The sequence below is a fragment of the Pongo abelii genome, chromosome 5 (assembly GCF_028885655.2).
Source record: "Pongo abelii isolate AG06213 chromosome 5, NHGRI_mPonAbe1-v2.0_pri, whole genome shotgun sequence".
In the NCBI taxonomy this organism is placed as follows: Eukaryota; Metazoa; Chordata; class Mammalia; order Primates; family Hominidae; genus Pongo; species Pongo abelii.
In genome coordinates, this window is record NC_071990.2 from 524,556 (window position 1) to 551,142 (window position 26,587).

The 26,587-nt window shown below is 41.1% G+C and overlaps 2 protein-coding genes across 9 annotated transcripts in view; both read right to left on the minus strand.

Annotated features, from left to right (window-relative positions):
• Positions 1-21,475, minus strand: part of HUS1B (HUS1 checkpoint clamp component B) — a 34,199-nt gene extending 12,724 nt beyond the window's left edge. The window contains exon 1 of the mRNA XM_054557125.2: positions 1-21,475. This exon is cut by the window's left edge and continues 12,724 nt beyond it. The gene's annotated coding sequence lies outside the window, so the exon portion shown is untranslated.
• EXOC2 (exocyst complex component 2) overlaps positions 1-26,587 on the minus strand; it is a 204,859-nt gene that overhangs the window by 176,854 nt on the left and 1,418 nt on the right. Inside the window, exon 1 of one of the 8 annotated variants that reach the window (XM_054556854.2) lies at positions 24,000-24,068. The gene's annotated coding sequence lies outside the window, so the exon portion shown is untranslated. 8 annotated transcript variants of the gene reach the window in all.

The window sequence follows — 26,587 nt, forward strand, 5'->3', positions numbered from 1 at the left end:
AATCTGGAGGCATCACACTACCTGATTTCAAACTATACTATAAGGCCATAGTCACCAAAACAGTGTGGTACTGGTATAAAAACAGACACCCAGACCAGTGGAACAGAATAGAGAACCCAGAAATAAAGCCAAATACTTACAGCCAACTGATCCTTGACAAGGCAAACAAAAACAAAGTGGGGAAAGGACACCCATTTCAACAAATGGTGCTAGGATAACTGGCTAGCCACATGTAGGAGAATAAAACTGGATCCTCATCTCTCACCTTATACAAAAATCAACTCAAGGTGGATTAAGGACTTAAACCTAAGACCTGAAACTATAAAAATTCTAGAAGATAATGTTGGAAAACCTCTTCTAGACATTGGCTTAGGCAAGGATTTCATGCCAAGAACCCGAAAGCAAAGACAGTAAAAACAAAGATAAATAGCTGGGACCTAACTAAACTAAAGAGCTTTTGCATGGCAAAAGAAACAGCAGAGTAAACAGACAACACACAGAGGGGGAGAAAATCTTCACAATCTATACATCTGACAAAGGACTAATATCCAGAATCTACAACGAACTCAAACAAATCAGTAAGAAAAAAAACAAACAAACAATCACATCAAAAAATGGGCTAAGGACATGAATAGACAACTCTCAAAAGAAGATATACAAATGGCCAACAAACATATGAAAAAAATGCTCAACATCACTAATGATCAGGGAAATGCAAATCAAAACCACAATGAGATACCATCTTACTCCTACAAGAATGGCCATAATCGAAAAATCAAAAACCAGTACATGTTGGTGTAGATGCAGTGAACAGGGAACACTTCTACACTGCTGGTGGGAATGCAAACTAGTACAGCTGCTATGGAAAACAGTGTGGAGATTCCTTAAACAACTAAAAGTAGAACTACCATTTGATCGAGCAATCCCACTACTGGGTATCTACCCAGAGGAAAATAACTCAATATTCAAAAAAGATTCTTGCACACACGTTTATAGCAGCACAATTCACAATTGCAAAATCGTGGAAAACCCAAATGCCCATCAATCAATGAGCTGATAAAGAAACTGTGGTATATATATACAATGGAATACTATGCAGCCATAAAAAGGAATGAATTTATAGCATTTGCAGTGACGTGGATGAGATTGGAGACAATTATTCTAAGAGAAGTAAATCAGGAATGGAAAACCAAACATCGTATGTTCTCACTGATATGTGGGATCTAAGCTACAAGGATGCAAAGGCATGAGAATGATACAATGAACTTTGGGTACTTGGGGGGAAGACGGGGAGAGGGTTGAGGGATAAAAGACTACAGGATATGGTGCAGTGTACACTGCTTGGGTGACAGGTGCACCAAAATCTCACAAATCGCCACTAAGAACTTACTCATGTAACCAAATACCACCTGTACCCCAATAACTTACAGAAAATAAAAATAAAAATAAGAGTCAAGAAATTATAGTAATCAAGAGAAATCTGGTCTGCTACTTATTCTTGCCAATAAAGTTTTATCAGAACACAGCCACATTCATTTGATTCCATGTCATCTAAGGCTGCTTTCTCACTAAAAGAGTAGAGCTGAGTAATAGCAACTGAGACCTCATGGCCAAAAACTACTACATTGCCCTTCACAAAAAGAGTGTGCCAATCCGTTAGGTGATAGCAAGTCAGCATCCTTTCTCCCAATAACATTCTCACATGAAACATTTTCAGCTGTAACTCCTTAATTTTCAGATGTAGAAGACACTTCTCTTGTTTCCAGCATTGGTATTTTCCTCATATTGACCGGAATATATCAGAAACTAGGAGGAAAAGTCAAAACCATCGGAAAATATGTAAAGGCATCTTCACCATGGCAGTCATACTGATGCAAAATTGAGCAAATGATTCAAATGTTACTTATGTTTACAACAGGAATTTCAAAAACTGTTCAGCATCCCTTCCAGAAAATTTCCAGAAAATTTAGGTCTATTAAATTAATATTATTATTTAGAATTGGGAAACTTGGTGCTTTACTGTTTTGTTTTGGCACTTTACAACTTTTTTTTTCTGAGCAGCTTTAATAAGTTTACAGAAAAATTAAATCAAAATTAGAGTTTCCATATACCCCTTCGCTACCACTCCCTCCTGTTTCCTCTGTTATTAACATCTTGCATTAGTGTGGCACAGCCGTTACAACTGAGGAGCCAATACTGATACACTATTAACTAAGTTCCATAGTTTACATTGGGGCTCTTTGTGTTCTACATTCTATGAGTTTTGACAAACGTATAACTTATCATTACATGTATCCAACATTACAGTATCATACTGAATACTTTCACTGCCTTAAAAGTCCCATTTTCCCTCTTCTCTTAGCATAGCGATTATGATTTTTTTAAAAAAACTTTTTTTCAATGGCTATCTTAAGAGTTTGCAATATGCATTTACAACTAAACCAAGTCCACTCTCAAATAACACCTTCCCATTCATGGATAGTGGAAGTACCTTATAACAAAGTATTTCCACTTTCTTTTTCTCATCCTTTACAACACTGGTGTCATTCATTTTAATTATCTACAAGCTATAATCACCTTAAGTTTTGTTGCTGTTATTCTTCAGAACAAACTGTTGTCTGTCAGATCAATTAAGAATAAGAAAAACTAAGAACTGTATTTTACCTTCATTCATCTATAATGCTCCTCCTTTCTTCATGTAGATCTGAGTTTCTAATCTACATCATTATCATTTTGTTGTTTTTTGATGAATATCTTTTAGTGTTTCTTACAAGGAAGGTTTACTGGTAACAAATTTCCTCAACTTTTGTTTATCTGAGAAAGTATTTCTCATTCGCTTCTGAAGGATAATTTCATTTGTATACAGAATTTGACAGTGATAAGTGTGATGACTGGAAGAAGAGATACCCAGACAGCTGAGCTGGTAAAGCGTTATTTCTGGGTGTGTCTGTGAGGGTGTTTGGGGAAGTAACTGGCATTTGAATCAGTGGACCGAGTAAGAAAGCTCTGTTGTCACCCACTGTGAGCAGGCACCACAAAGCCGGCTGAGGGTCTTGATCAAAGAAAAAGGCAGGGAAAAGGCAAATTATCTCTTTTTTGGAACTGGGACACCCATCTTTTCCTGCTCTTGAATCACCAGAATGCCACGGTCTTCTGAGCTTTGGATTCCCAGGCTTATACCAGTGACCCCCGCCCCCTAGGTTCTGAGGCCTTTGACCTCAGACTGAGAGATACACTGGGGGCTCCCCTGGTTCTGAGGCCTTCAAACTTAGACTGAGCCGTGCTACTGGCTTCTCTGATTCTGTGGCTTGCCGACGCCTGTCATGGGACTTCTCAGCCTCCATAGTCATGTAAGCCAGTTCCCTAATAAATCCCCTCCCGTCCGTCCATCCGTCCGTCCGTCCGTCCGTCCATCCATCCATCCATCCATCCATCCACATCCTGTTGATTCTGTTTCTCTGGAAAGCCCTAATACACTGGGTTTTTTTCTTTCAGCACTTTATTTCACTCCACTCTATTCTTCCTTGCATGGTTTCTGAAGAAACATCTCATATAACTCTGATCTGTGCTCCCCTATAGTAAGGTGCTTCTTTCAAGAGTTTCTATTGGTTTTTGATTTTCTGCAATTGGAATAGGATACGTCTGAGCGTAGATTTTTTGGTATTTGACTTGCTCCATGTTCTCTGAGCTCCCAGGATCTATGGATAGTTGTCTATTATGAATTTTGGAAAATTTTCAGGCATTAATGCTTTAAGTCATTCCCAGGAAGATACTCAGCCATGCTGTGCCTCCATCATGTCTCTCCTACAGTCCCCTCATTGTCTCCCACACTGTCTTCTGGGTGATGCATGATTTCTCCCTCTGTTGGCCTCCAGCACTCCAGAACTTAATTCCTCTGCCCTACCTCTCCAGGTGAAAGAAGCGCGTTCTCATTGCCGGCACAGCCCTGTGCTCACGGCTGAAATCTGCATTCTACTGTCACTCTCAGCGTCAGGTCCCTCAACACCCATCCCACCTGCTTCTTAGCCAACTAACTTCCACCATTCACCCATTCAGTCATCACTTTCTGTGGGAGGCTACACCTTCCCTCACCTCACTTCCACCAACCTAACCTCCCTCAGCCCCAGGCTGGATTAACCGTACCCCCTCTATACTTATCTCTACCATTCAACCAGTAAAAGCAGAGATACTGTGGCCTCTTGGGATCTACGAGTAATTGGTCCTAAGACATTCTGTGGATACGAAAACCTGGGGATGCTCAGGTTCCCTACATAAAATCGCACGGTATTTGCATATAACCCACGCACATCCACCAGCATACTCTAGATTACTAATCATCTCTAGATTACTTATAATTCATAATACAATGTAAGTTATCAAACTGTATTGTTTTTGTTATTTTTTGTTGCTGCATTGTTTTTTTCTGAACATTTTCCATCTGTGATTGGTTGAATCTGTCCATGCAGAACCCATGGATATGGAGAGCTGACTGTATTTCTTTATTACCTACTTGGTGCTAGGCACCTGAAGGTGCAGAATAAACGCTTATGAATAAACCTCCAACTGGTATGTTTGCTCCTCGAGGACAAGTATTACCACCTGCAACTGTCTGCATCCCATACCTGGCTGATCTCCTGCACCATGTCCTTGGACTCCATGGAGCTCAGGATCTTCCTGCTCCATGTGAAATGCAGCCAGCACAGCTTGAACTCCCCACATATCAGCTACATGCCAGATCTTTACAGCCAACCTGAAACACAGGCATCTGTGGATGAAGATAAGGAACCTCCTGTGGCCCCCTGCCAGCCCTGAATGTTGCTAGAGGGAACGGCTGAGGTTTTACATTCTGGCAAATTCTGCTGGTCCTAACCAAAGCTGCCCAGTATGAAGGGAGTCTCCTTTGGAGGACACACCCTAGGAACAGTTGATTCTGTCTGGGGTTCCACCACTGCTGCTGGTGCTGTGGGTGGAGGGGGAGGCCACAGGCCATGCTGGAGGCTGTGCTGGGCCAGTCTTCATCTCAAGGTGAGGTAGAAGACTGGCAGGCACTTTGACTGTTCTGCTGACCTTTCAACCTGACTCCTGATCCTCCTCAAGCCACTGATTTTCTATCAGAGGAAAAAGAAAATGTGGGAAGAGCAGGCTCGCTGCTTTGGGCTGGCAGACACCCTAGGCTCTACCTGGAAGGACGGAGAAGGACGGCAACAGCTGGTGGGATCAGCTAAGGAAAGGACTTCACGGTGATGGTGTGGCCCTCCAGCTGAGGTGTCCTGTAGCCCATTAATGAGTCCAGAATTTCCCTTACATGTAGCCCAAGGACAGCATTAACTCAGTGTGCCAGGGGTCCTTGGAGTCAGAGAGTGGCTGTATGTAGTTTCAATTCCTCTTCATAGCCCACATTTATCCACAGGTCCCTCATGATTTCCTCTGAAGTGCCTCTCTTACTGGGGTTTGGGAGCAGGAATTTCTTTAGGTGTTCATACTCCATAGACATGTAAAGGGAATGTGGTATATACCTGCTTTGGAAGCTCTGCAATAGTTCTGTCCATTGTAAGACAGAAACCTGATGATCACCGACCACTGCACAGAGAATGACTCCTAGGCTGCCAACATCCATTTCAGAGCCATCGTACTTTTGCGTACGTTGCCTAGAAGAGTTCCAGGACAGTGTAAGAAGCACTGACACAGAAGTTATCTACCCTGTTGCCAAAGGTGAGCTCGTTGCTAAAGCCAAAGTCTGCAAACGTGAGGTTCAGTTCAGCGTCCACACAAGCAGGTTCTTTGGCTGTATGTCCCTGTGCCGGATCCCCTTCTGGTAGCAGTACTATCTGTTGGATTCTGCCTTGGGCCAAAAACTTAGGCAGAGCCAGGGACGAAAATAGGTGTTTGGCATTTTACAATAATGACTCCTACTGAGGTCATAGCAAGAAATGGACCAATCACAGCTGAGGATAATCCACTGTGGTTTTCTCATTTTTGGTCTGAAGAACTCTTTACTTTAATTAAAAAAAAAAAAAAGGAAGGAGGACTTCAAAGGGCTTTCTGTTCACATAGGTTAAAGTGATCAATACTTTACAATATGGCAAATTAAATCCATAGAATGCTTCAGTGACCTTTCATTTCCAGTCTGAAAATCTGTAATAATTTTTGACGTTTAAAAACTCATAGTGTCTACGCTGAAAATATTCAATTCCTTTCTCTTTAATCTCTGAATGCTTGGTCTCAAAATGATGCCACAACTTGCATCACATAAGAAAATGTTCTGTTGCATAAGAAACAATAAGGTAATTATTAACATCTATAGAGCTGAGGGTAAGACATATTTTCATTTCTTATTTAGAGTTTTGCCAAGTCTCTGGAATAAATTCCTGTCTTCCATGAGTCCACTGGGGTAGCTTTAAATGTAGAAGTTGCAACTGTAGGTCAAGAAAGTAAGTCTTTTTCAGCCAGGCACAGTGATGCACACCTATAGTCCCAGCTACTTAGGAGGCTGAGGCAGAAGGACCACCTGAGCCCAGGAGTTCAAGACCAGCCTGGGTAACATCTTGAGACTCCATCTCAAAAAAAAAAAAAAAAAAAATTAAGGCTGGGCATGGTGGCTCACGCCTGTAATCCCAACACTTTGTGAGGCTAAGGCAGGCAGATCACTTGAGGTCAGGAGTTAGAGACCAATCTGGCCAACATGGCAAAATCCTGTCTCTACTAAAAGTACAAAAACTAGCCAGGCTTCGTGATGCACTCCTGTAGTCCCAGCTACCTGGGAGGCTGAGGCAGGAGGATCACTTGAACCTGGGAGGTGGAGGCTGCAGTGAGCCGAGCCTGGGTGACAGAGTGAGACTGTCTCAAAACAACAACAACAACAACAACAACGAAAACTATTTGTTTTTTAAGCCAACAATTCATTACATTCCACATCCATATCACTCAGCATGAATGTGGGGTGTAGGTGCTGGGCATGGTGCCAGGGGAGGGAACCCAGAAGCCACATCATTTACTCCTTCTCTAAAACTCATCCTTGAATTTTTCAGATCCAAGTATTTGACCTATATCATTTTGCTTCTCCCTAAAGAACAACTTTTAACATTTTAACTTCTTTTAATAGTTAAGGTAAATCTAATGGCAATAAATCCCCTCAATTTCATCTGGAAAAAGTTTATTTCTCCTTCATGTTTGAAGGATAATTTGAAGGATAATTTCACTGGATACGGAATTCTATGTAGGTGGGTCTTTTTTCCTTGCTTGCATGGTTGCTGAAAAAAAGTCTGATGTAATTTCCATTCTTGTCTCTCTTTATGTAAGGTGTCCATCTCATCCCCAACCCCAGCTTCCTTCAGTATCCTTCAGTATTTTTTACATTTTTCTACAGTTTGAATACAATATGCTAAGTGTAGGTTTTTTATTTTTTATTTGTTTATTTATTTTTTGGTACTTGCCTGCCTACTGTTCTCTGAGCTATCCAGATCTGGGACTATCATTAATTACGAAAAACTCTCAGCCATTATTATGGCAAATATTTCTTCTGTTCTTTTTTCCTTCCCCTTATTGGTTCCCACTATACATATATTACACTTTGTGTAACTGTCCCACAATTCTTGGCTGTTCCATTCCATTTTCTTCAACCTTTTTTCTCTATTATAGTTTCTGAAGACTCTATTGACGTTTCTTCCAGTTCACTGATTCTTTCCTCAGCCATGTCTGGCCTATTGATGTGCCCATCAATGGCACTCTTCTCTTCTGTTAGTGTTATTTCTACCATTTCTTTTTTATTCCTTCTTAAAGTTTCCATCTCTCTGTTCACATTACTTACCTGCTGCATGTTGCCCACTTTTCCCATTAGGACCCTTAGCATATAATCATAGTTGTTTTAAACTGCTGGTTTGATCATTCTAATATCCTCCACCATACCTGAATCTGGTTCTAATGCTTGCTCTGTTTCTTCAAAATGTGGTTTTTGTCTTTAATTTTTGCCTTGTAATTTTTTGTTCAAAGCTGGATATGCTGTATTAGTTAAAGCAACTCAATACTGGTTTCCCACAGAAACTTCCATTCCTAGGCTTCTGCACTAAGAAGTTGGGATGCTCTGTATCTGCCTGTTGTCTCTACCATTTAGGGGACAGTGGTTTACCCTGTGGCCTCGATTTTCTGAGGGATATAAGGGAAGTTGTTGATTTTCAGTCTGTTTAGCTTTTTCCTTATTGTGAGGATTCGAGTGGTGACTTCCAAGCTCCTACGTCTCAGACCAGAAACTGCAAGAGCTTTGTTTTCAATATTTACATAAGTAAGTTGCGTTCTTATAAAATTAAAGTACATTTTACAATTTACTCAGAGCTTTAGTGTATGTGATCTAAATGATAAGGTAAATTTCATTAAGTTTGTAGACTCTGTTTTAAAATTCACGACCGGGTACGGTGGCTCACCCCTGTAATCCCAGCACTTTGGAAGGCCAAGGTGGGCAGATCACTTGAAGTCAGTAGTTTGAGACCAGCCTGGCCAACATGGTGAAACCCCATCTCTAGTAAAAATACGAAAAAATTAGCTGGGCGTGGTGGCGGGCACCTGTGATACCAGCTACTCAGGAGGCTGAGGCAGGAGAATCACTTGAATCTGGGTTCCAGTGAGGCAAGATCACGCCATTGCACTCCAGCCTGGGTGACAAAAGTGAGACTCCATCGCAAAAAAAAAAAAAAAAAAAAAAAAATTCACATTTATCTAAGAAAAAATATAACAATACAATTGTCTTTTATTTGCACTGGTTAGTGTTCCATTAAATTAGTCCACTTAAGCCTCAACAGTATTTGGCTTAACAGAAGTTAAGCTATGAAACTGCAGCAGTGTATAGTCATATATTTTATTTATTCAGAAATATAAAGTGCAATTTTTAAACTATCTGGAAATAGAAAAGATTTCTATTTCTTGGAATAACAGATTCCTTGGGGTGAGGAGGAGCAAAACCTTTTCTAACAGCACAGATGTGGAGATCTAGGTCTTCAGAAGTACAGCATAATGCACCAAGGCCTCATTTACTAGACGCCATCGGCAATGAGGGGTTCTGCCTAGAGGAAATCTCCAAACAAAGCAGACTTACACTTCAAAACTCAAAAAACATATAACTTTTTACTATTTTGGCAGGGATCTCTCTCATCTGTATTTGCCTTCCCAATATGAACCACAACTGAACTTAAAAATATGATAATTAAGAAGTGTGAAATATTGCAAGAAATACCAAAATGTGACACAGAGACATGAAGTGAGCACATGCTGTTGGAAAAATGATACTGAGACACTTGCTTAATACAGGGTTACCACAAACCTTCATTTTGTTTTTTTTAAAAAAAGCATTATCTGTGAAATGCAGTGTCTACAAGGCACAATAAAGCGAACTGCACTCAAGCAAGTTATGACTGAAAACTCTCCAAACTCCTAACAATCCAAAAATGAGAAATTGAGAACTACCAGCACTTTTAATCAAATTTTATATTACGATGCTTGGTTCAAAGCATAACAGAACTAACAAACTCTGAGCTAGAAATTAAACAAAAATACCAAATTGATCATAATTCACATGCAATTAGCCAAATTTGAATCATTATACCAAAATACATAAGGCCAAAATGAGTTTTTTATTGCCATGATAATTACAGAACAAGTGTTGGTTCCAAATGAATGATACAGACTGCTGACATGATTACTTCCTTTCCCTCAATAATTCTATAAAAAAAAAATAAAGACAGAATTTGTTTAGCCTTGGAAGTGACTTATTTATTTATTCTTTCAGCTAGCTAGCATTTGGGTCATGTTTCCTCAAAAAAGTTCACGTACCCTGTTAAAAAAAAATTACCTTGTACTAAATATGAACTGTGAACACTTCTCAAAGCCTTGCAGTAATAATGACGGTAAGCTATGGTGGAAACAAAGAAAATGTGCAAAACACAATAATTTCAAAAATTGCTGGGAGAAATGAGTAAGCTATTGTTAAGGCTTTCTCTCATACTCTTTTCTAGGTCAAATTTATGCCTCTTCTCCTTGGCAATAAGAAACACTACTGTACTGATATTTTCTCCTCTCTGCTACTAAATCCTGAAGCTGTGGTACAAAAAGGCCTGGCCCTTGTATTAACCATGTTCATTTGTTTGTTTTTAGTGCTTTATGATGCTTTGACATTTTAGAGCCTGTGGACCAGGGAAGGGACTGCCCCTCTGAGAATGGCTAATTCCTAGAGGTCACAAACTACTTGCCTGGACTGAATATCCATCTTCAATTAGGCTCCTCCAATCAGGGACACTGCCCCCAGCCCTACCTACCCCAGGTGCCAGCCAACTAGGGACCACTCCTACAGCCCAGAGCCCTCCAAAAAGTCATTCAAATGATCCAATCCTAAACTTGCTCAGCTTGCCTACCCTGCCTAGCCATTCCTTCCCGGGAAAACCATAACAAAGGGTCTGGCCCATGCTTTCCCTCGCTCCCTCTGCCTCCTGACCTACCCCCAGTGCTTCCTGTGTGGTGCAGCTTGCCCACCCTCTTGGAACTGTGAGTAATACAATTTTCAACAACAATCTTATCCTGCTTGATGATAATAAAACCTACATTTTAAAAGTCTTCCCTTTTCAACCTTTCCGAGCCACTGTGACTCAATACTAATTCTCCCTCTTCACCAAAAAAGAGACTCTCAGGCTGGGGGTGGAGGAAAGAAAGCAAAAAACACTTAGAAATTCTCAACTGCTTTAAGTACTTTAGGGGGAACCATGGTAACAGCATTGTTTTTTGCTTTTCTTTTTCATTTATTCAAATGATCAAGGAAGGTCAGTGACAGTGTGCAGACATGCAGGAGTGCATGAAGAGACGCGTTCTCCATTCTAAAAGAAATGGGCGCCCCATCAACCCATTGCTTTAAACCTCTTCAACATTACAGAAAGGACAGGTTCCTCTGGAGACACTGTGGTTTCCCATACTCTTCAACATTACAGAAAGGACAGGTTCCTCTGGAGACACTGTGGTTTCCCATACTCTTCAACATTACAGAAAGGACAGGTTCCTCTGGAGACTCTGCAGTTCCCCCATACTCTTCAACATTACAGAAAGGACAGGTTCCTCTGGAGACTCTGCAGTTTCCCATATTCTTCAACGTTACGGAAAGGACAGGTTCCTCTGGAGACTCTGCGGTTCCCCCATAGTCTTCACCATTACGAAAAGGACAGGTTCCTCTGGAGACTCTGCAGTTTCCCATACTCTTCAACATTACGAAAAGGACACGTTCCTCTGGAGACTCTGCGGTTCCCCATACTCTTCAACATTACAGAAAGGACAGGTTCCTCTGGAGACTCTGCAGTTTCCCATACTCTTCAACATTACGAAAAGGACAGTTTCCTCTGGAGACTCTGCGGTTTCCCATACTCTTCAACATTACGAAAAGGACAGGTTCCTCTGGAGACTCTGCGGTTCCCCCATACTCTTCAACATTACAGAAAGGACAGGTTCCTCTGGAGACTCTGCAGTTCCCCATACTCTTCAACATTACAGAAAGGACAGGTTCCTCTGGAGACTCTGCAGTTCCCCATACTCTTCAACATTACAGAAAGGACAGGTTCCTCCGGAGACTCTGCGGTTTCCCATATTACACTTTATGGGGATTTTGACCCCTTCATTAGTGGGTTGAAGTTTTTGTTTTTAGTGCACAGTTAGCATTTGAGGTGGTATATGTGGGAATAAACATGGCTCTTGCCTTTATTTAAAATATTTTTCAATACAAAATCAGAAACAATACCAATTACATTAGGACACAACTAGCCATCAATCAACAGATAATATATCTTAGATATTAAGCAAACATTGATGACTTATTTTATCCAGGTAGTTTTTTAATTTTTTTTTTTTTGAGACAGAGTCTGCCTCCCGGGTTCAAGCGATTCTCCTGCCTCAGCCTCCTGAGTAGCTGGGATAACAGGCGTGCATCACCATGCCTGACTAATTTTTGTATTTTTAGTAGAGATGGGGTTTCGCCATGTTGGTCGGGCTGGTCTAAAATTCCTGACCTTGTGATCTGCCCGCCTTGGCCTCCCAAAGTGCTGGGATTACAGGCATGAGCCACTGTGCCCAGCCTTATCCAAGTACTTTTCTATGTTCTTGCCATGCAATAACTTTTAATCCTCAAAACTCCCCTATGAGGATGGCTCATTAAATACTTTGCCCAATACTCCATAACCAATAACTATCACAGCAGGAATCACACCTAGGCAGTTTGCATCAGGGGCTGTGCTTATAATCTCTCTCTCTGTCTCTTACACACACACACACACACACACTCTTCACACTGTCATTCACATATGAAAAAGGCCCCCCAAAAGAACTGTTTTCCCCAAAGTGCCTCCCTCTCTGACCAGTTCTTCAGTGTGACCGTGAGCATGCAATGAGAGATGCTAACTGGCACGAAGGACACGACCAACAGTTTTTAATCAGTGCAAAGTGGATTGACCAATATGGGGTAAAGAACACTGGTGTCATTAACACCACACTTTTGCCAGACAAATCAACTTGTTCAGCTATGGAGAGGGAGAAAAGACACTTAACCAAGAGTCAGAAGGCAGAAATTTAGATCCTAACTATATGATTTATTCAGGTCCCTTTAATTTCTATCAGTTTTCTCATCTTAAAATAGGAATAATAACTAACTTCACAAGAATCTTCTAAGGATTAAATGGAATCATGTGTACCAAAGCTCTCTGCAAACTTTAAAGCCCAAAATAAAAGTAACCTAGTATTGCTACCATTCATGCATCAAAAACCAACTGTAAGTGAATTCTTGGGCCAGGTGTGTCATTAGCTGCGCTGCCATGCCAGAGACTGGGTGAGCAACCTTATAGGAGAATGGTCTTCAATTGTTTTAAGATAGAAAGTATTTTAGTTAGAAAAAATAGAGAAAATTCTAAGATTTGTGCTGCATAACTTAAGAAAGATGAAAGCAGCAGGCAGAGAGGGCTGACACAATACAGTAACAGTACACAATCGTGATTATCTCCCAGAACCAGGGCACAGGGCTCCAGGGCAAGAGGGGAAAGTGCTTCTTTAAAGCCACAGCACTGCACTACGTAACACGGTGGGAAAATTCCAAACACTGATGATGGGCCGTAGTCAGGACAGCCAAAGATTAAGCTGAATTTTATTCTAAACAAACAACTGCTTTATTTTCTTGCCTCTTAATTTTTAGCATATTAACTCCAATCCCAGAAATGTTTCAGTTACAGTCCAAAAGCATAATGTTCTTGCTTACATAACTTCAAACATCTATAGAGTTAAAGAATTCCTGGTGATTTAAAAAGTCAAATATACATATAATTTTAATTATATGTATATTAAAAAAACTAGAAGAACATAAAGTAAGTGTATATTGCAGCTGTTGGGGTGGAAGGACAACATTTGGACTTGACAGAAAAATCACAACGGTGAACACACTAAGTTCTTGGCCATAAAGAAATATACATCTTCTATAAGTTAATAAATAAAAGATAACAAATTTAAAAGCCAAACTGGAAGTCTGCAAATATATTCAAAATGTCAAAATACAAATAACTTTATTATATAAACAGCTCACAAAAATCAATCAAGAAAACACCAAGAGCTTCAAAAAAAAATTGAGAAGGTATAAGCTTACAGTTCACAAGAGAGAAGATGCAACCAACCAACGAACATATGGACAAACTCAACCTCAGAGAAACATCAACTAAAACAGAGGTTCCACTGCTGGCCTATTAATAACACAAGATATTTAACACGATCTCGAAGGCTCATAGTTGTCGGCTGAATCTCTACACAGCTCCCACGCATCACTGGCAGCAGCACAAACTGTTCCAATACTCTGAAAAATAATTCGGCCACATGTGTCAAAGCCTTAGATATGCTTCCACAGTTCGACTCAAAATGTATTCCTGAAAAGTGAACAATGACTAAAATAATTCTAACCATGGGGACTGCTATTAGGCATGAAGATTCCCATAACTGCAAAAATGTATTACAGCAAGACGGGGAAAAAAATGCAAACATCCACCAAAACATCCAGTAAAATGTGAAGGTTCAGTCAAGGAAACATTATGCAGCCAGTGAAACAATACGAAAAACATGCGAGACCAAGAGAATACTTACAACGAATTAGTAAAATAGAAAGACATATGTCTAAACAAATAGGCAGATAGGTATGAACAGACAGATGCACAGAAAAGTTCCTAGAAGGAAGTATTCTAAAATGCCAAATGGTTTATTAACAAGGGTAGGATTATCAGAGATTAAACAGCTTGTCAAAAATCACAGCTATTAAGTGAAAGACGTGGGATTCAAAACCAGGCCCTTGCTCTATGCTATTCTCCGGATGACTATTTTTTTTTTTTATTTTTAGTATTTATTATGGAAATCTTAAGCATACATAAGAGAGACTAGCATAAAGAACCTCCAAGTTCCCATCACCCAGCTTCAACATTCTGTCTCTTGTTTTAGCTGCCTCTCCCCCTCAACATACTTTTATGTTGTTTGTTGAGGGAGCTCTTTAAAGCATTGTATCATTTCATCCATAAATGATTTAGTTTGTATCTCTACAAATGACATTGCACCCAGCCCCAGGTCAATTTTTCCATATGGTCTAAAAGTTATTTTACAGTTGATGTGTTAGAATTAGGACCCAATCAATGTTTCTATTTAAAAAAGAAGAACAAAAGCTACCTTTATACAAACAAGGGCCTATGCTTATATGAATACAAAGAAAGGGCTAGAAGGATGCACGCCAGGGGTTAATTATCCTGAGAATGAGATTGGAGAAGGGTGGAGGGGCCAGGGAAATTGTGCTTTTAAATATTTTTATATTGCCTTCCCTGTGGCAATAAGCATGTATATACATGTTTTAGAAATGTAGGTAGGCCTTAGACCACACAGAAAAGCCCATTTCCAGAGCCCTGCAGGGCAGCTGCTGGCTGGAGATCCAGGCAGCAGAGGGTCTCCTTAAGAACGCTGACCACATGAGGCTTCCTCTTGGCAGCTCTGAGTTATATGCATTTTTTTGGGCTGGGGGTGGTGCTCATTTCTCCTGTAAATTAACTATCTTAAGAAAGTGATTGTAACAAATGATAGTATCCTTTACATTAAAGAAAAAGGGATAAAAAAAAATTACTGTGCCAAGCTCTCTGACAGCAATCTTCAGTGGGCTTGCCTGGGCTTGTCATCATATTTTCTTCACTCTAGTGTCTAGTCCAGTGCCAGACGCTCAGTGAAACGGTGGCCGGGCTGACTGGATCTGGGGATGCACGGGCTCTTCTTTCATCTCCTTAACAACAGCAGCAGAGACCTCAAAGGCTGTGTGAAATTCCTGCCATAAGAAGCTATAAGATGCGGCTTCTGAGAGGGGTGTCAGCTAGATTTGTTTCACAGGACAGATGCCATTCCTTGATTCTGTACTGTGTGCCATGCACTGTCTTTTAAACCAATAAATCTGGTCACAAGAGCAACTGCCAAAACCACTATAAAACCTGAGTGCCCTAATCACACCCTAAAAGGTCACAATCAACCCATGACGGCTCCTCCTGATCTTCAACACAATTCATGCCAAGGAAAACAATCAGATAAATCCAAATTAACCAAACATCTAAGCAGAACAACTCCTTTTCTACGGGTCACCTCTGGGTGACAAGACGTCCAGTTCAAATCTGACCTTTAACTGAAAGGTCCAAGAGGTGAACAGTTTGATATTCTATTACCACTTCCACACAGAATTACACGAAAAGCAGAAATTCTAATTTGTAGGTGCAGATCTTTAATGCTGTGTCTCCTTTCTCCCCCCACAAAAGATGTATTTTAAATGTTTAAACCAAGATGAATTTTGCCCCTAATAAATTTTAAAATATTACTAAGATATTTATAATGAAAGTTACCAGAGAAACTTGTTTTTCAACTATTCTTTAGTCCTATAAAAACTAGGCCAAAACTCATTTAAGCTTGATTTTTCCATTTAAAAAATCCAGCCATAAAAGAGAACGGGCTAGTACTGAGAACATATAAAACAATTCTAACTTTTCAGTTCTAATGAAAAGTCCAAATAAAGGTAGTAATCTTTTTCTTAAAGATAAAATTGTTTTCAACAGAAATGCACTTGGAAATAGGATTTTTTAAAGTGCTGTCAAGGTACTGTGGTTCTACAGATACTTTGCTTCTCTGCCCTTGCAAGAGAATCAACTGCTCTGGAGGATAATTCCCCCTTTAGTTACCAGACAGCAAAACCCTGATCCTTTTCCTGCTCACTGTTAACTCCTGGAGGATTCTGGCCAGTAAAAGCTAAGGTAGAAATGGAGGGAATCTGTTCAATCAAGATTTATTCATTTAGAGTTCTACATTGAATTTTAAACAACCAATTAGCACTGGCATTGGTGAAACTCCAGAAGGGTTGGGAACAGGAACCTGCATGACACAGCACTGCAGGAAAGTGCTGGTGACTAACAGCCAGTCACACATAGGGCACTTCTATCCAACACAAGCCTTGAGCATTCCACAGTTCCTATTAAATATTTCCGAGTTTCTTTTTTTTTTTTTTTTTTTTTTTGAGACGGAGTCTTGCTCTGTCACCCATGCTGGAGTGCAGTAGCAGGATCTGGGGTCAGTACAAGCTCTGCCTTCTGGGTTCATGCCATTCTCCTGCCTCCGCCTCCTGAATAGCTGGGACTACAGGCACCCACTACCATGCCTGGCTAATTTTTTTGTATTTTTAGTAGAGACAGGGTTTTTCTGTGTTAGCCAGGATGGTCTAGATCTCCTGACCTCGTGATCTGCCCGCCTTGGCCTCCCAAAGTGCTGGGATTACAGGTGTGAGCCACCGCGCCCAGCCCTGAGTTTCTAAAATACAAGTTCATTTCCACACATGATTACTTGACTATAACCATCATTTATCAGTATTTTTTCCTCTCTCTCTCCAAAGAATTTTCACTTCCTAGGTAAAAGTCATACAGTAATGACTAATAATACTATGCATACATTTTGTCATAATTGACATAAAAGGCCACATATATGATTCCACTTATATGAAAGTTCAGAATAAGTAAATCTGTGGATGCAGAAAGTGGGAAAGGATTGATAATGGATTCAGGGTTTTCTTTGGGTGTGATGAAACTGTTCTGGACTTAGATAACGGTGATGGTTGTACAACTTTGTGAATAACTGTGCTTCAGAATTCCTCTGAGCATTAGGTTAACATCATTAGCACCATAAACACAGAACCCCAAAAAACTGAACACAAAAAGAAATACAAGATGATATCATTTCTTAAAAAGTACCCAACATGACTAAATTCCTGAAGTCTGATTCCAGATCAGTTGAGGCTAAGGTACACCAGGGCCAGGAGTGAAAAGGTACCAGGAGGATAGGAGAAAGCTTTACCCTCGCAGTGACGGAAACAGAGCTCAGGTACTGAATCCCAGGGGGAAGAGTAGCAAATAAAGCAGCAGAACAACTCCAAGCTAAATAGACTGACCTTGCGGGAAGATGTGAGTGGCCTAGACTTTCTAATCCTTGACAAACACCAACACCACCAACTCCATTCCAGCAAGACTGCCAGGAAGACACAGAAATAAAGAAGCTAAACAAGCAAAATCCCAAGTGATATCAAGAGTCTACATATGTTTATTCAAATAACAAAATACTTGACCATCTCAACAAGAATGTTCAGGAATGAGAGAGGAACAAAATCAAGAAAATATTACTAAGCTATTCATAATGAAAGGATTGGATAAAAAGATATTCTCCTAAATTTATACTATTACATAAAAACAAAGTTTCATTTGTCTCGACTTGTCAAATCTTTAGGATGAAATAAACCAATATAACCACTGACAAATATAATAACTATGGTAAAGAGGCATGCCAAAATCAATGCAGAGTTTCAGAAAAGGTCAAGAAACCAACCGTCAGCTTAAATTGGTTAATTTCATTAAAACTGTTAAACATGACAGGATGTCACTAACTCCCAGGTTCTTTTACATGAGCAAAGCTGGATTAATTTCACCCAAATTTTGTATAATAGCTTTTCCAATTTCCAAAAATACATCAACTTTGTCACTGATCTTACAAATTCTGCTTTCCTTCTCTAGCTCTATCTCAAAAGAAACTTCTCGAAGGCCATAAATCTTGACATAGTGAAAGCAAAATAATCACAGCACTCAACAGTGCCGTTAACATTTCTGAGCCACGAGGGATTAAGCAGGCAGATGCTATGGAAAGTGCCTGTCAGGAGAGGACAGCCCAGAGTTCAGAATGCACCACAGCTGCCAAGGATTGAAGCTGCTAGCTATGGAATCAGGCTCAGGAGAAACTCTGGGCACAATTCCGGCATCCTAAATAAATTAAAGTAAACAGTGTTGCTCTCTCTCTCATCCACCCTGTTAGCAGCCTCTCGGCTGAGCGGGAGACCACACACTCGGACCACACAGCGCCAGCTGAACTTGCTCGCACGCAACATCTACAAGCTGTCACTCTGCAGCAGCCCAGAGAGGGAGAAGGATGAGGTTAGGGAGGGGGAGACAGGACCGCAGGAAGAGGGGGAGGGGAGACAGGAGAGTCTTCCCTGCGTGCAGCTGGAGAGAGTGATGTGTGGTTTGGAGAAGGGGGAGGGGTGGAATCCATAAACCTCCCTGAGAAAACAAGCTGGTCATGGCCTTGTGTAGTCTTGACCTGTACTCCCCCATACCAATTTAGTAGCTGATGAAGGATTAACAAAGCATCCATTTAACATCAATTAACCTCCTATCCATCACAGGTCAAAAGAGAAAATTACTATTACAAAAGCATTTCACTAAAATCAAGACAAAAGGCCACATTTTCTTACAATTTATACTGTACACTTAAGTAAATACATTTTCCTTATAGATGTACTATACTAATTTTAAACCATCTGCCTCTTTTCCTTTAATGAAGCACACAGGGATGGATTTAAAGTGTTTTCTGCAATAGAAGTCAGAAAATTTTAATTCTGTAATTTTCCCATATTTAATTTCTCAAATTAAAACGGTGGCACAATTTTAATTTTCCAAAATATTTACTACTAGAAAAAAAAGACAGTAAGTTGTTATTTTTCACAGAACTTCAGACTAAAAATACATAGAAAAAGTTAGCAGTAATAATATAAAGAAAAAAATCAGAAAATGAAACCACAACTGAAAGCAGTTTTAGAATCATAAAAGCAGTACTTTTTACTATTTAGTAAAGAAAAGTTTCGCTGATTTCAATAGCAGACAAGAAATCTGAACAAAATGAGTGATCACAGTCTCACCTTGTCATGCTCCCAGATGCTCTTCTCAGCTAGAGAAGGCCAGGAACCGGAAAAATACAGAAGTTCTGACTCACTGAAGACTAGGATAACCTCTACTCAACAGGCTACGGAAGGCCTCATGATGTTAAAACACTATTTCCCTAACAGAGCAGACTATAGAAAGGTGATTTTCCCCACAATCATTTGAAAACACACACACACACACACACACACACACACACACACACACACCCCTCCCAAAAGTCCACCCTTCCCCATATATGACTCAACCTGGCAGCACTGGCATCACCAGGGAACAAATCAAGCAGAATCTCAGTAGCCTTAGCTGTCCAGAACCACCTTGGGTCCAGAGGACCCCAGAAGAATCCTGTTGCAGAGCTGCCTAGTGAGTTTCAACAGTAAAATTAGACTCAGCCAGACTCTCAGGGCACCCTAAAATATAATCAAAGTAGAGAATTCACCAAATGTTTCTAGAGTCAGGCCCAACCTACCCTAAGACAGACTTGTCCCTGCTGGGCTGCGTTGGGCTGGACCCAAAGGGATCGCCCAGAGAGAATGGGAAAAGGGTTTGGGAAAATGGTGATTTTTCTTCCCCAGTTCTCTATAAACACAGACTCCACTCTTCCTGAGTGAGATCAAGAGCAAGTTACATTAGCACTGCCACAAATTCCACCATGTAACAGCACACAGTGGGACAAGTCTCAGAGACAGGGTCATGAACTCTATAATCCAGTTTTCCAAATTAATCCTCTTGCTCCTCCTGCTCCATCCCCAAATCATAGTTAACAAAAATACAAGCATGCACAGATCTGAAAGAACTCATGGGGTCCAAATTGTATAGAGTTAGGGCCTGATAAGGGCAGAAGACTCGCTGAGTCTCAGCAGGGCCATTTGCAGAAGGGGGGGACTCAACAGGTAAGAAGTAATGTATCCTGCTTTCCTGGACCTTTTTTTTTTTTTTTTTCTTTTTTTTTTTTTTGAGATGGAGTTTTACTCTGTCGCTAGGCTGAAGTGCAGTGGGGCTCACTGCAACCTCCGACTCCTTGGTTCAAGCAATTCTCCTGCCTCAGCCTCCCAAGTAGCTGGGATTACAGGCATGCGCCACCACGCCCAGCTAATTTTTTTGTATTTTTAGTAGAGACGGGGTTTCATCATATTGGCCAGGATGGTCTCAAACTCCTGACCTCGTGATTCGCCCTCCTGGGCCTCCCAAAGTGCTGGGATTACAAGTGTGAGTCACCGTGCCCAGCCTCCTGGACCTCTTTTTATACTTCTTTTCCTTCTCTACCTCTACAAACAAAAAATAAATGAACTACTATCTATGGTTTCAAATGAAGGCATATTTGTTTATATTTTAATTCTTTTGGGAAAATAATCCAATAATTTAAACCATATAACTGATAAATGACATTTGATTTTTATTTATTTATTTTGGGAATGGGAATAAAGACCTTCCCTCCTGCTACAATGTTTGAAGGTAAGAGATTAAGGGGACGAGAATGTGCATGAGATGACTAGAAAGCAATACTGGAAGCTAGACCAGTATACAGGGAATGCCTGACAACTTAGCTCTCAGAGCCCCCATATAAGAGATCTGTTACATAAATACTGGATTACTCAGCTGTTCTCATAAAACAAGCACTGGATTCTATCTTAACTGGAAGAGTTACTTAGAGGTCTCCTTTATTCCCCAGGAACCATAAAGCCCTCTGCCTTAGCATGCCACGTCTCTTCCTAGAGGACAAGGACTGTCACTATGTTGCACAGGGAAAGGCTGCAGGTCTAAAGGTGACTGGACTTCCAACCGATGCCACTGGACATTGATGACATGTCAAAAATGAACCAGGCCAGTGCAAATTCATGCCCCTCCACCCACCCCCAACAAATAAATGAAGACAAAAACTTCAAAGAAGATACACTACTTAATAGGAAAACAAGAGTTTCATACAAGAGCATAGCATTATTTATTCACAAATCTATTGCCAGTAGTACCCAATGCCCTACTACTCTCTTTATTAGATCTGTATGGATAGATAAAAACAGTAAGTCTTAGTATTTTAGGAAGTATAGTTTTTCAGAAAAAAAGATGTCAGGGTTTTATTTTCCCAGAAAGACAGATCACCTGAACAAGACTGAAGAAATCATATCAAATAATATTCTTTTTTTTTTTTTTTTTTTTTGAGACAGGGTCTCACTCAGTCACCCAGGCTGCTGGAGTGCAGTGGTGCAATCACGGCTCACTGCAGCCTCAGGTGATGCAGGCTCAAGTGATCCTCCCACTTCAGCCTCCTGAGTAACTGGGACCACAGATGTGTACCATCACACTCGGCTAACTTTTCTGTATTTTTTGTAGAAAAGGGGTCTCACTATATTGCCCAGGCTGGTCTCAAACTCCTGGGCTCAAGCTATCCTTCCACCTCAGCCTCTCAAAGTGCTGGGATTACAGGCATTGAGCCACTGAACTTATCCTCAAATAATATTTATTTCTATCTTTACCTAGTCCATCAAGAAGATTTGCGATACAATGACTAGTCACCCAGATCCTCAAAAGGAGACAGTATTGGACTCCTATACCCCAGAAAAACAGATAAACTAGGGCTGTGAAAAGGAAACATCCTTGGATTTATTCAGTCAAATAAATGTTTATTATACACTTGCTATGTCCCAGGCACTACCCTGAGGAAATGACAGGAACAAGATTTTGTGACCAGAAGCTCAAGAATGACTTTGGCCTTCAGTAGAGTGATCATAGCTGAAACCAGATGGCACTGGGATGGGGGAGAAGTTGGCTACAAACACCTATTTCAAGAAATGTGGCCAGAAAGCGAAAAAGAGAGGAATTTTAAAAGGGCAATGTGAAATCAAGGGAGGATTCTACTTTTTTCTGTTTTGCTTTATTGTTGTCTATCTCTAAGCATGTATAAAGGCCAAGGAAGGCTTTAGTAAGACGTGAACACCTGAGTGAAGTCCTCACAAAGGCAGGGGTAGATGGGATCCACAGCCCAGGTATGGGATTGGTCTTAGCATAAACACAACCTCTTCCACTGTGACTGGGGAGGAGGAACAGTTTTTGGCAGGAAGCCCCTGGGATTCTCCACTTACATCTCTTTTATTTATGATGTAGGTGGCAAGGCCACTTGCTAAGAGTGTGTGTAAATGATGTGAAAGGATGAGAGGTTTGAAAAGCGTGAAAATGCTGAAAGTACATTCTGCAGAGATTAGAAGCGGGTACTGATGAGGAAAATTCTAGAAGATTCCTTGATGGCCCAGCTGAGCTGGTGACCATGGATTTATAGGGGCACAGATCTGGATACTGTGATTTTCCCCAGCTGGCCCCAGCAACTCAGGTCAAGCATTACAGGAGGCAGAGTTGAGACTGCCCAAGGCTGAGAAGCTGCCAGGCAGATGCTACAGAAGAACAACGATACAACTGAGCACACTGGCAGAAGAACAACGATACAACTGGGCACACCGGCAGAAGAACAACGATACAACTGGGCACACCGGCAGAAGAACAACGATACAACTGGGCACACCGGCAGAAGAACAACGATACAACTGGGCACACCGGCAGAAGAACAACGATACAACTGGGCACACCGGCAGAAGAACAACGATACAACTGGGCACACCGGCAGAAGAACAACGATACAACTGGGCACACCGGCAGAAGAACAACGATACAACTGGGCACACCGGCAGAAGAACAACGATACAACTGGGCACACCGGCAGAAGAACAACGATACAACTGGGCACACCGGCAGAAGAACAACGATACAACTGGGCACACCGGCAGAAGAACAACGATACAACTGGGCACACCGGCAGAAGAACAACGATACAACTGGGCACACCGGCAGAAGAACAACGATACAACTGGGCACACCGGCAGAAGAACAACGATACAACTGGGCACACCGGCAGAAGAACAACGATACAACTGGGCACACCGGCAGAACAACGATACAACTGGGCACACCGGCAGAAGAACAACGATACAACTGGGCACACCGGCAGAACAATAATACAACTGGGCACACTGGCATGACAGTGACTGAAGATCACAGAAGCTCCTGATAGGTGCAGTGGGGGTGAATGAGACTGAGAAATTGAGAGACTATAAGCAAACAGTGGGAGGCCTGCACTTTGGATTTCAGAAGTGGACCAGTTCCAACACTGAGGCAGTTCGGTGTTACTCTTCCAGCCCCCAGCACTACTTCTCTGGCAACAGTCGGACCCTCCTCCAGACAGCCCTACTTTCTCCTTCTGTCCTTTCCGGTTACTGTTAGCTTCCCTTTGCTCCTCACCACTCCTTGTATATTCCCTAATCCCCTCTGCACCCTTCTTCATTTGAGCTATCTGGCATGATTTCTGATTCCTGCTGAGACATACATCATATCACTCACATGGGGTTTTCATTAAAATTAAACTAAAGCCAAACATGGCCTTTTGTCTCGTTTTGTCTTTTGCTAAAATTATAATACAATGAAAGTTAAATCATATGCCCTCCAAAATCACAAACCTTTAAAATGAGAAAAGGCCTTTAAAAATTCATCCATGCTTACAAATGAAACGAAGGGGCAGCCTTGTGGCACTGTCAGCAAGCAGTAAAGGGAAAAAAGGCCTTCAACGCTGCACTTGTCACTGAGTGCTTAAGATGTGCCGGGTACTAGTCTTGAAGCTCTCTGAATCCACCCTGAGCAGCTCACCTTCTCCTAAACTGAAATCCAGTCTTCCCCAGTCCTGTGTCCAGTGTTCTCTCCATTATTGGCACCAAGATTTACTGTGGAAAATATTACATAGAAAAACTGATAAACCCAAAAACAAAAATAAAGCAAACTGGATGATGTATTTTTAATCTGAAATGCTACCAAGGGAATTAAGGTAAAGGATGTTCAGGAAGCTTTTGAGCTGGCCTAATAAAACTCTCCAGGAAAAACAAAAAAAAAAAGAACTGTCTAACAACTCAGTTCCAAACTCTTCTGCCTGTCAGTCAAGGCACTCCACCCATAATCCAAAATACACTCGCTTACCAGCCCCTGGGCCTTTGCTCCTGGCATGCAGCCCAGGTGTTCACATGCCTTCCTTCATCAAGCTCTTATCATCAAAGCTTCTCAATTACTCTAGCCCCAATGGATCCTTCCCACCTCTGAGCTTCTGCTGGACTTACACTCAATACTACAGAGTTTAATTCTTAGCTATTCTTTAACTGAGAGGGCAAAAATACCCCTTATGAATCCAGGCTAATATTATTTGATTTTTAATATATGTGTCAGGCATACAGTAAGACTGGAAGACACAAAAATAATTAAAACTAATCCCGATCCAGAATGAGCTTATAGTCTTTTACTGGTGTATGTAAGCACCATTAATAATATTGCCCCTAACACAACACAAGTGCTATAAGACAAGTGCTAAGTGGTTATAGGATTCACTGAGTTGGAAAATTTCAAGGCAGGAAGGATTTCAGAGATAATCTAACTGCATGTATTCTCTGAATACACAAAAAAGGAAACAGTCCAAAGCATCTAAGCAACTCAGCCAGTACTATGAAGCAGACTAGATTAGACCAAGGACCAGTGTATAGTTGCTTTGACGCCTAAGCCAAAAATACCTTTTGACTCTGTGATTTTCAAATTGAGATCAGCCAGGCACAGTGGGTCACACCTATAATCCCAGCACTGGGAAGCTGAGGCCAGTGGATCACTTGAGTTCAGGAGTTCAAGACCAGCCTGGGCAACATAGTAAGACCTCACCTCCACAAATAATTTTTAAAATGAGCCGAACCCAGTGGCACGCACCTATAGTCCCAGCTACTTGGGAGGCTGAGGTAGAAGGATTTCTGGAACCATGGCGGTCAAGGCTGCAGTGTGTTGTGATTGTGCCACTGCACTCTAGCCTGGGTGACAGAACAAGACCCCCTTTCAATCAATCAATAAACAAACTGAGATCGAAGGATGCCGATGTGTCACCCACCGCTTTAAGATTGATAATTTCCCGGCCCGGCGCAGTGGTTCACGCCTGTAATCCCAGCACTCTAGGAGGTGGGTGGATCACGAGGTCAGGAGATCGCGACGGTGAAACCCCGTCTCTACTAAAAACACAAAAAAATTAGTCGGGCGTGGTGGCGGGCGCCTGTAGTCCCAGCTACACGGGAGGCTGAGGCAGGAGAATGGCGTGAACCCGGGAGGCAGAGCTTGCACTGAGCAGAGATCTCGCCACTGCACTTCAGCCTAGGCGACAGGGTGAGACTCTGTTCTAAAAAAAAAAAAGGTTCATAATTTCCCTACAATTACTTTTAAGTTTGTGTATTCATATCAATAATAATTTTTAACTAATATAAACATACTCTAAAGCATATGATTAGAAGTCCACACTATCACCATGTGATTTCAGCAGGCAGTCCAGAGGGTCCAAGAACATATTCCCCAGGATCTGAGTACAATCAACATCCTAGCACACTGCTTAGCAGGGTGATCAATGAATGTTATTTCCCAGTTTCAAAATCCTCTCAACAGTGACCTAAAATTCATCCATTCAATAAACATTTAAGCACCTACTATGTGGCAGACGCTGGACTAGGAACCCAGGCTGGATTAAGATGGGTAAACTGGAGAATGAGTGGAAAAGTAACTGAGAGAACACCTCTGTAACTAGCACTTCCTGTATGGCCTAATCTTGCTGCTGCTTGACACTAGAAATATTAAAAGTTCTTTGCTAGAAGACTATTTTTTCAGTACCAACGTCATTTCCCATATGATTCTTACATAATGGGCTCCCAAGAACTTAGCAAGTTAATAACCATCTTTTAGAAAAGTAATACAGTTGACCCTTAAGCAACATGGGTTTGAATGAGACAGATCCACTTATATACGGATTTTTTCAACAAAAGTTGCACTGAGTGTGCCTGCATCTCCCACTCCCCTTTCACTTCCTCCATCTCTTCCATCTCTGCCACTCCTAAGACAATCCCTCCTCTTCTTCCTCCTCCACAATCTACTCATGAAGACTATGAGGATAATAACCTTCATGATTCTCCACTTCCATTTAAAGAAGAGTAAATACATTTGTTGTGATTTTAACATTTTCCTCTCTCAGCTTACTTTAAGAATACAGTATGTAATACGTATAACATACAAAATACATGTAAGTCAACTGTTTATGTATCAGTAAGGCTTCTGGTCAACAGTAGGCTATTAGTAAAGTCCTGGGAAAGTCAAAAGTTATATGGAAATTTTTGACTGCGTGGCACCCCTAACCCCAGTGTTGTTCAAGGGTCAACTGTAGTTCAAAATGG